The sequence below is a fragment of the Staurois parvus genome, unplaced genomic scaffold, assembly GCF_062004578.1.
Source record: "Staurois parvus isolate SC_StPar_1 unplaced genomic scaffold, SC_StPar_1.0 ptg002180l, whole genome shotgun sequence".
Lineage (NCBI taxonomy): Eukaryota > Metazoa > Chordata > Amphibia > Anura > Ranidae > Staurois > Staurois parvus.
In genome coordinates this window covers 189,823-201,247 of record NW_028319976.1, presented here as the reverse complement: position 1 = coordinate 201,247, position 11,425 = coordinate 189,823, and the positions used below count along the sequence as shown (strand labels likewise).

The following is an 11,425-nucleotide window of genomic DNA, read 5'->3' as shown; positions in this document are numbered from 1 at the left end:
GATTTTTTTTTTCCAAAAACATGAAGCAGAATACATTTTGGCCTAAATTTATAACCAACTTTGAGTTTACTATATATTTTTTATAGCTGAAAGTAAAAAATATTGTTTTTCTTCAAAATGTTTGGCCTTTTTTTGTTTATAGCGTGAAAAATAAAAAGCACACAGATGATCAAATACCACCGAAAGAAAGCTCTATTTGTGTGAAAAAAAGGACGTAAATTTCGTTTAAGTGCAGCATTGCATGACCGCGCAATTATCAGTTGAATTAGTGCAGCGCCGAGTAGCAAAAAGAGGCCTGGTCATTAAGGGGGTAAATCCTCAGGAGCTCAAGTGGTTAAAGGCTGTTTTTTTTTTTTTTTTTTTCGTTTTTTTTATGCAGGATTTCTCTACTCCTATATGCTGTGGTATATGTTACATACTCTAAACTGCACCACGGTGTATGCTGTGCCATATTTTAAATGCTTCGGTGAGCTAAACCCTGCTGTACGTTGCATACTTTGGCATTGGACCAGTATGTTCTGGACATTGTGCTTCACATTACATAGATAATTTATTCCTTCCTAAAACCGTAAATTGTTATCTCAGTTTGGCAAGCAAAGTGAGAATGTGTACCTGTGAGAAGTACCGCCTCGGGTACATGGTAGAGAAAATGTTCTTTCAAGCAAGTAGTATCAAAAAGTCTATGTACACAGCTAAGAATGGAACCTTTTATTTCTTTGCCTTTAGGAAATTGTTCAACAGCTTATAGAAAACAGCACGACTTTCCGGGACAAAACTGAATTTGCCCAAGAGAAATATATCAAGAAAAAGAAGAAAAAGTAAGTTTTATATAATACAGGGTGCGGCAACATAACTTCCTTTTTTCAAAACGCAATAAAACCCATTTTATGAATCAGAATTGTTTTTATTGTCTTTAATAATGTAGGTACATATCTAAAGTTCTGTTTTACACAGTTCTGAAAATCATATCAGGTAGGTGACGCCCCCCATTGTCCATACACTGAATAAGCCGATTGCTGGCGTTTTTCATGACCCTTACCAGCATAGCAGCGGGTATGTTGGCAATTTCTGCGCGGATGTTGGCCTTCCGGTCTTGTAGGGTCCTTGGACGGTTTACATAAACGTGGGATTTCAAAAAACCCCACAAAAAAAAGTCGCAAGGGGCCAAATCGGGGGAGCGGGCTGTCCACTCCAAATCGCCCCTTATTGAGATGAGGCGCTCCGGGAAGTGTTCCCTTAAAACAGCCATTGATGCTCTTGAAGTGTGAGCCGTTGCTCCATCCTGTTGGAACCAAATGTCCCCTAAGTCCAATTCATCAATCATTCATCATCAATTCATCCAATCATCACGCTGCTCACTGTTCCAACGCATGATGATGACTGACCTGGAAGAGAACAAAAACTTTAGAACTACGCCTGTCGCCTGAGACCACTCCGCCTCGCTATGGCCGCTACAGCCTGAACGGCACGCATTTCAAAAAAGGAAGTTATGTTGCTGCACCCTGTACAAGTTGCTTCATAGTTGGGTAAAGTGGGCTAATTCATTAACAGGAGCAAAGAGGTATGACCAGGTGCAAAGTGCAGAAACCCAAATAGACCAGATTTCTGTTTCTGCACAACTCCAGTGTTCTGGTCAATGAAAGATAAATGCTGATTACCGTATATACTCGAGTATAAGCCGACCCGAATATAAGCCGAGGTACCTAATTTTACCACAAAAAACTGGGAAAAACTATTGACTCGAGTATAAGCCGAGGGGGGAGGAATAGTGCCCCGTCATTGGTGTCAGTGTGGGAGGAATAGTTTCCCATCGTTGGTGTCAGTGGGGGGAGGAATAGTGCCCCATCATTGGTGTCAGTGTGGGAGGAATAGTGCCCCATCGTTGGTGTCAGTGGGGGGAGGAATAGTGCCCCATCGTTGGTGTCAGTGTGGGAGGAATAGTGCCCCATCGTTGGTGTTAGTGGGGGGGAGGAATAGTGCCCCATGGTTGGTGTCAGTGGGAGGAATAGTGCCCCATCATTGGTATCAGTGGGAGGAATAGTGCCCCATCATTGGTGTCAGTGGGGGGAGGAATAGTGCCCCATCGTTGGTGTCAGTGGGGGGAGGAATAGTGCCCCATCGTTGGTGACCCCTGCTCCAGCCTGGGCTCGCTCGCTCCCTCCCTCTCCCATGGTACACACTTACCGGTCAGATGTCTTCCTTCTCCGGCCGCTCTCCTCCTCTTCACTCGCTCGATCTTCGCGGTGCCGCTCGGCTCCTCCTCTCCAAGCTCCACCTCCTCGCCGGTGATTGGCCGCCGGAACTTTAGCTCAGGAGAGGCACACAGGCGCCCAATCACCGGCGAGGAGGTGGAGCTTGGAGAGGAGGAGCCGAGCGGCACCGCGAAGATCGAGCGAGTGAAGAGGAGGAGAGCGGCCGGAGAAGGAAGAGACATCTGACCGGTAAGTGTGTACCATGGGAGAGGGAGGGAGCGGCGAGGATTGATCCCGGGGGGGTGTCCAGATGACAGGGACGGCATTTCATCTGCAGACGTTGACTCGAGTATAAGCCGAGGGGGCCATTTTTTAAGCACAAAAAATGTGCTGAAAAACTCGGCTTATACTCGAGTATATACGGTAGTCTTGTCTTGTCTTGCATTTCTCACATTGCTTATTGGCTTAATAATTCTAAATGGATTCTGTTGTCCCATTATTTTACAAATAGACAATTGTCACATGCTGGCAATGCTCTACTATTGTTTTTCCTTCTGTTGTATTGCAGTGCATCATTATTGGATCTCAGAATTTAAACTGGAACTTCACCTAAAAAAAAGAAAAGGAAGTTCTGTTTGATGCCCCCCTCCCCCACCTGAAATATTTGTAGCTGCTGATTTTTTTTTTTTTTTAGACTGAAAGAACCCCTTTTATGATCAGATCCTGAAGATCTGTTCTTGTTTTGCACCGTTACCTTAAATTAATTTGCAATAACTCCAAAGAAATAGATTATATATGCACTTTATAGATGAATTCCAGGCATGGTATAGTTTTGCATACACTGATTTCATCCTCGATGGACCATTGTAATTACGTATATGCCATATCTGGCCTGTGCCCCTGAAAGCTGGAAACCATTGCATTAAACATCGATACTACAGTGATTTCCTCTATCTTCCGGGTCTACTGCTGAGTGTCTGGCCTGATGCGTTGTGAACACAGAAGGTTGACTGCAAGGGGGGCACCCTATCTTTTAAAGGGCCATACACCTTGCAATCCAGATTCTGTACATATCATCAAAAGTTGCATAGTGAGTAGTAGTATTGAGAGGTACATCTCCGAAGGGAAACCTTGGACTGATCCCACTATAATGTACAGCGCTGAGCAAACCTTTTGGCACTATATAAATACTGTATAATAATCCCTGAACCACTTGCCGACCATGCTATAGCCGAATGGGCGGCTATAGCCGAATGGCGGCTACAGCACGGTTGTCCAGTTCTGGGAGGGCGTCATATGACATCCTCCAAGAACGCGCACCCCCAGCGATCTCTGTGATAGCTGTGTCCTACGGACACATCTGATCACGTGATATGGTAAAAGGCTAGTCACAGCGGCCTTTTACCACATGATCAGCTGTGTCCAATGACACAGCAGATCACCAAGTAAATGCAGTTGCCGGTTATCGGCTGCACCTTCCTCACGCTGTCTGTGCATGAGGAAAGTACTTCTGATATCCAGCAATTGTCAGAAAACAGATTGGCACTGATCATCAGGGCACTTATGATCTGTGCCCATCGGTGCCACCTACCTGTGCCCAGCAGTGCCAACCATCAGTGGTGCCCAGCAGTGCCACCAGTCAGTGCCGTCAGTACCACCCATCAGTGCCTATCATTGCTGCATTTTAAGTGCTGCCTATCTGTGTCACCTCATCAGTGCTGCCTATCAGTGCAGCTTCATCAATGTACATAAGTGAAGGAGAAAAATTACCTGTGTGCAAAATTTTATAATAGAAACAAAGAAAAACTTTTTTTTTTTTTAATTTTTTGCTTTTTTTTGTTTATAGCGCAAAAAAAAAAAAAATCACCCAGTAGTGATTAAATACCTCCAAAAGAAAGCTCTATGTGTGTGAAAAAAATAACAATTTCATATGGGTAAAATGTTGCATGACCGTGCAATTGTCATTCAAAGTGCGACAGCGCTGAAAATTGGCCTGGGCAGGAAGGGGGTATAAGTGCCCGGTAGGCAAGTGATTAAAGGGGAAAGTGCATTTTGATCTGAGCACTGGCAGATCCACAGTTGGAGGTGAGCACATAGGAGGATAGGTGGTGGGAGACACGGTACACTATTTTGTGAATTGTTTTTCAAGATGCATGTCTTTACACATATGGTGAATTGTGGATGAAAAAAAAGTTACTTTATGGAATATAACCAACACTAGAGACTGGTTTATTGATTTATTGAAGTTTCTTATTTGTCATTTATAACCAGTGATATTTATTTTTGGTTATAATTTATGCAATGTAATTTTGAAGCTTGTGGAAACAATTGTTTGCAGCCAATATATTATTTAAAGCGATTCTAAAGGTTTTTTTTTTGTGTGTAAAATAACAAACATGTCTGTACTTACCTACTGTGTGCAGTGGTTTTGCACAGAACAACCTGGATCCTCCTCTTCTCGGGACCCCCTCAGGCTCTCTTGGTTCCTTCTGTCTGTTGGGTGCCCCCACAGCAAGCAGCTTGCTTTGGGGGCCCGCTACTCCGTGTGTCCATTCATACACGGAGCCGCAGCTTGGCCCTGCCCCCTTTCTCTCCTCATTTGCTGACTGGCTGTGATTGACAGCAGTGGGAGCCAATGGTTCCCACTTGCTGTCTTCACCAATGAGAAGGCAGAGACCTGCAACAGCCGAGGCTGTCATTCACATCTCTGGATTGCGATGAGGCTCCGGTAAGTATTGGGGGGACCGCTGCACACAGAAGGTTTTTACCTTCATGCATAGAATTCATGAAGGTAAAAAAAAACCTCGAGTCTTTAATATATTGTGAACACAATTCATACACTTAAAGCAGAGTTCTACTCAACGGTTAAAAATAAAAGCAGCTACAAAAACTGTAGCTGCTGACTTTTAAAAAAAAAACAGCCACTTACCTGTCCCTCGGTCCCGCGGTGTGTCCCCCACTGCTCGTTCCACCGGACATCCTGTATTCCTGGAGGCCGGCATCTTCAGTGTGGGCACCCGGCTGTGATAGCTTGCGGCTTCACAGCCGGGTACCCACTGCGCATGTGCGAGTAGCGCTGCGCTTCATGAATGGTTCTGTATTCTTCTGGGACCTGTCACGTGTCCCAAAAGACTACAGGGAGGGGAGGACTCCTTCCACTTCCAATCGTCTAGGCGATCGGACCGGAAGTGGGAGCAGGTACCTGTCAAATTCAGGTACCCGCCTCCCCCCCCAAAAAAGTGCCAATCCTTAATGGGGAGCAGTCCTTAAAGCGGAACTTCCCCTTTTGGGTGGAGCTCCACTTTAAGTATATGATTAATCAAATAGGTTGACGTGGGGCTGCCACGTTACAACGATTCCTATAGGAAGCATTGTCTTCCGACCCCTGAGAATCAGTAAGAGGAAAAAGGATATCTTGGTGGGTCCCTGTGGTCCAACAGTTTGGCTGAAAACCTACAGATCTCTTCCTCACCTGGCAAACATTTGACTTGCTAAGTGTGTTCCTGAGGAGCAAAAGTGTGTTGGGGCAAGACAGAGGGTGACAACTAGGCACATGAAATATGTCGTGGTCTTATGGAAAAATGTGCCATCAACCACTGAGATTTTTTCTATTTTCTGTATGCATATGTCTGAAAGTAAATTTATTTATTTCAGGTACTTATATAGCGTCGTCAATTTACACAGCACTTTACACATATATGTATTGTACATTCACATCAGTCCCTAACCCTCAAGGGGTGTACAATCTAAGGTCCCTAACTCACATTCATACATACACATACTAGGAACAATTTAGACAGGAGCCATTTAACCTACCAGCATGTCTTTGGCGTGTGGGAGGAAACCGGAGGAAACCCACGCAGGCACAGGGAGAACATGCAAACTCAAGGCAGGTGGTGCCGTGGCTGGGATTTGAACCAACGGCCCTAGTACTGCCAGGCGGAAGTGCTAACCATGTAGCCACTGTGCTACCATAAAGATATGTTCTCTTAAAAAAATAAATTACAATATATTTCCATTTGTTGGAATAGCATCCCTTTAAGTCTTGTATCCTTTTTTTTTTGGGCTGTTAGAAGTGTAGAATTTTTATGCCAGTGAATCTAGTATTGATCGATGCTGAACTAGCAGGAAATAGAAAGCTGATAATAAAGGTTTACCATTTACTTTTTCTGCCAAACGTCACCTCTGTACCCCCTGAGGTGGATTCTGTTCTCAGTCTGCTGCCTCAGCTCCTCCGCCTGGCACTTCTCGGAAAACCGTATTCAGTAAAAGTGGAAACTGAGCAGTGGTCTGTGACTTTCCTGCTGAGACAGAAATTGTCTGAGCTCTACACAGATCAGGCTTGCTATTGTGAGCTGTATGAGATCTATATGATCCTAACCATTTAAAGGACCACTTTTGTGCAAAATATTGTATTGTGAGAACTGCATACAAGTCATACTCGTAACAATAGTATTCCGTATATAAATTCCATTTTTTATTTCGCATAGCATGGCATTTCTTTTCTCTTCACATTTTATGTGATCAAGGGGTCCAATAAAAGTGAGTGGGAGGCATTGAGACAAACTAGAACTGCTCAACCATCAAAGATGATTTGGTCTCCAAATGCTCTATATGCCCTACACTGAGTATTTTGACCAAATCATCATTTTTATGCATATTGGCCGACTCCAAGCTGTATAAACATGAATGCTTATTGGGGTTAAGAATATCCGGTGATGTGTATTTGTGTAATGAGGGAGGGTGTGGTCTAAGCAGATACAAATCCTATATCAAGGTGTACATAATTATTAGGCAGCTTCTTTTCCTCAGGCAAAATTAGCCAAAAAAGACATTTATGCCGGCTATAGACGGGTCGAAAATCGTCTGGGGAAAAAAAAACGGCCGATTTTCGCACCATTCGCAATGATGGGCAAATCTGACGATCATTTTACTGATAAAAAATCTGCGCATGAGCCGTGACCTGCAAGAAGAAGAAAAAGAAGAAGAATTCCAGTCCGCTATTATATTTTATATGAAAAAGTCTTGCGGTTGCAACAAATGTATCCATTTGTATCCAAATAAAACCATCTGTATCCGAAATGGATACAAATGGATACATTTGTTGCAACCACAAGACTTTTTCATATAAAATATAATAGCGGACTGGAATTCTTCTTCTCATTCTTCTTCTCATTCTTCTTCTCATTCTTCTTCTCATTCTTCTTCTCATTCTTCTTCTCATTCTTCTTCTCATTCTTCTCCTCATTCTTCTCCTCATTCTTCTCCTCATTCTTCTCCTCATTCTTCTCCTCATTCTTCTCCTCATTCTTCTCCTCATTCTTCTCCTCATTCTTCTCCTCAGTCTTCTCCTCAGTCTTCTCCTCAGTCTTCTCCTCAGTCTTCTCCTCAGTCTTCTCCTCAGTCTTCTCCTCAGTCTTCTCCTCAGTCTTCTCCTCAGTCTTCTCCTCCTCCTTCTCCTTCTCCTTCTCCTTCTCCTTCTCCTTCTCATTCTTCTTCTTTTATTCTTCTTATATGTATTGCTCCCCTGTCTCTGCAAGGGACAGAAGTAAATATGGGGTTAAATGCCTGCCATAGACGGGATGAAAATCGGACGATTTTTTTTTTTTTTACCGTTACGTCAGCCCATCGAACGACTGATTTTTTTTTTTTTTTTTAAACGGCTGGTTTTCAACCCGTCTATGGCCTGCTTTAGGCTCCATGCACATGGAGTGTTTTGATAACACTGGTAACGTTAGCTGTGTAAAGTCATGTTAAAAATGTGAGTTTTTCAGCTTTTTTTTAGCATATTGGCGTTTTTTGTTTTTTTTAGCGTTTAGCTGCGTTTTTCCGGGTTTGCATTTTTTTTAGCGGGGTTTTTTTTTTTTTTTCTTTTTTTGGTCAAAAACACTGCATTTTTCAGCATTGGAGCATTTTTATAGCTAAAAATTCCTCTAGAAACCCGCTAGTCCTGGGGAGTTTTTTCCAGCCAATAAAAACATCCCTGCCAAAATCACGTTGATTACAGTCTGTGTGTGTATGGACAAATAGGATAACATGCTGGGGAGTTTACTGGCTGTAGAAAAAAACGTCAAAAGCCAAAAACAGCCGCTGTAAAAATGTCCAGTGTGCATGAGGACTTAGTGCTCGGCATAAATGAGTGCACCCCTTTTTGTAAGATTTTAATCAGTATCTCAATAAACGCAAGAACAGTTTCCAAAATTTTTACAAAACTTGAGTTTTTATAGAACATTTGCATGAAAGTAAGGTTAACAATATAACTTGGATTACAAAATCTGCAGTTTTACTCAAATTAGTTGAAGAAAAAAACTACTCTATTTTGTATGACCTCCAAGATTTGTAAGGACAGCACAAAGTCTTCTAGTCATGGATTGAACACATTGGCGGCATATTGCAACATCAATCTTTTTCCATTCTTCAAGAACGACCTCTTTTAGAGCCTGGATTCTGGATTGAGAGTGATGCTCAACATTTCTCTTCAGAATTCCCCATAGGTGTTGGATTGGGTTCAGATCAGGAGAAATACTTGGCCACTGAATCACTTTCGCCCGGTTCTTCTTCAGAATTGCAACAGTGGCCGTAGATGTGTGTTTTGGATCATTATCATGTTGGAAAAGTGAACGACGACCAAGGGCATGGAGCGATGGTAGCATCTTCTCTTTCAACATAGAGCAGTACATCTGTGAATTAATGATACCATCAATGAAATGCAGCTCCCCAACCCCAGCAGCACTCATGCATTCCCACAGAAGGACACTGTCACCACCATATTTCACAGTAGGCACCATGCATTTTTCTTTGTACTTCTCACCTTTGAGACACCATAAAGTTTTGACGCCATCAGTTCCAAAAACATTTTTCTTGGTCTCATCACTCCAGAGTACAGACTCCTAGTAGTCGACTTCTTTCAGCATGGGCCCTGGCTAATTCTAGGCGGGCTTTTTTGTGCATGGGTTTTAGGAGAGGCTTCCTTCATGGACAACACCCATGCATGCTATTTCTCTGCCATGTATGCCGTATTGTGTCACGGGAAACAGTCACCCAAGTTTGACTTTTTACTTCTTTAGCTAAGTGCAGTGAACTTGCATGATGATTTTCTTTAATCCTTCTCATCAGAAGACACTTCTGTTGAGGTAGTTACTTCCATGGACAGCTTGGATGTCTCTGTGATATGGTTGCAGTTCCATATTTGTTCAATTTTCGTATCACTTTTGCTACAGTATTCTTACTGATAAGTAAAGCTTTGCTGATCTTGTAGCCTTCACTTTTCTTGTGTAAAGAAATTTTCTTTCTCAGGCCTTGTTTTTTAAAGTTAAATATTTATAAATTCTTCAGATAAACAAGTTATACAAACATACTCATTAACACCTTAGCATATTATCAAAACATTTATCGTCTCATCCCCTTGTCCCCCCCCCCCCCCTCTCCCCCAACCTATACACTATCCATCCACCCCCCCCCCCCCCCATCCAATCCCTAACCCCTTCTGCTCTGCATTTTCCTGGTTATTTCTGGAGATCGTAATTCTCAGGCCTTGTGACATTTCTCTTCCATGTGGTGCAATTTCTGACGGCATGAAATGGGAAGGGGTTTTCTTTAAGTAATGCCCTTTTTATAATCAGCTGTCTGCTGAACACCTGTTTAATGAATGATTAGACTCCCCTGTAGTTGAATTCTTGTTAATTAGGATTTTGTTGTCTAAAATGTAGCTTTTCTCCTAAGACTTTCATTGGGGTGTATTCATTTTTGCAACATGGTCTTGAATGAATTTGAATTTATTAGAAAAAATACTTTATTTGTGAGTGCAAATTACCAAATCTTGTTTGCAATCAATGGCCTGCATTTGTATGATTTTGTAGTATAGTGTCCCACAGAAAATGTTGATTCTGAAAGGAAAGTAAAAGTTTTCTGACATCCATTGGGGTGTACCCATTTGCAGTACCCATCAGCATGAGCACTATAACTGACTCTGATAAGTCAAAAATTGTAAAGTCTTTCATAGGGATGCAGCACTCTTCAAATTGTTCAGAAATTGCGGCGTGATCACAGAACCATCAAACCGTTTGTTGGAAATAGTCAACGGTCCCAAGAACGGGTTGAGACAAAGACGAAAATGAACTGGCAAAGATTTGAAAAGAATCAAACGTGAAGCTACCAGGAACCCATTATCCTCCTCTCATATTCCAGAACTGCAACCTACCTGGAGTGCCCAGAAGTACAAGGTTTTCCATGCTCAGACACATGGCCAAGGTAAGGGAGGCTTAAACCCGACCACCATTGAACAAGACACATAAGTTGAAACTTCAAGACTGGGCCAAGAAATATCTGAACACAGATCTTTCAAAGGTTTTATGGATTGATGAGATAAGAGTGACTCTTGACAGACCCATGGCTGGACCCGCAACGGGCACAGAGCTCCACTTCGACTCCAATGCCAGCAAGATGGAGGGTGGGGTACTGGTGTATGGGCTGGTTAAAGATGAGCTTGTTGGACCTCTTTCAGGTTGAAGATAGACTCAAAATCTACTCCCAAACCTACTGCCAGTTTTTAGAAGACGCTTTCTTCAAGCAGTGGTACAGGAAAAAGTCTGCATCTTTCAAGAAGACCATGATATTTATGCAGGACAGTGTGCCATCACATGCATCGAAGTACTCCACTGCATGGCTAGCCAGTAAAGGCCTAAAGATGAAAGAATAATGCCATTAGCCCTCTTCCTCACCTGTCCTAAACCCTATTGAAAACATGTGGGCTCTTCTTAAAAGAGAGATTTACGATGTAGGAAAACAGTACACCTCTCTGAGCAGTGTCTGGGAGGCTGTGGTTGCTGCTGCACAACAAGTTGATCGTCAACAGATCAGGAAACTGACAAACTTCATGAATGAAAGGCTTATGACTGTTATTGAAAAGAAGGGTGGCTATATCGGTCACTGATTTTATTTTTTTATTTTATTTCAGAAATGTGTATTTGAAAAACAGATGAAACTAAACAAGTGAGATGGAAACATTTTAATTTTTCATTTAGTTGCCTAATAATTGTGCACACATTCTCTTTAGAATGCCAAAACCTCAATTTTACTTTCTTAAATATTCAGGTTTGAGGTTTATTACCGTTTTGGTTGACTGAGAGCACTGTAGTTGCATCAGTAGGAGCAAACAAAATGATATAGTGCTTGTAGTCAGTTGGAGGAATAGTGCCCCATCATTGGTGTCAGTGGGAGGACAAGTGCCCTAG

General features: G+C 42.5%; 1 protein-coding gene across 1 annotated transcript in view; it reads left to right on the top strand.

The window, feature by feature from the left end:
* The first annotated feature begins 730 nt into the window (after nt 1-730).
* The window catches only part of TRMT6 (tRNA methyltransferase 6 non-catalytic subunit), a 52,572-nt gene continuing 41,877 nt past the window's right edge, over nt 731-11,425 (top strand). Inside the window, exon 1 of the mRNA XM_089665306.1 lies at nt 731-818. The gene's annotated coding sequence lies outside the window, so the exon portion shown is untranslated. The remainder of the gene's footprint in view (nt 819-11,425) is intronic.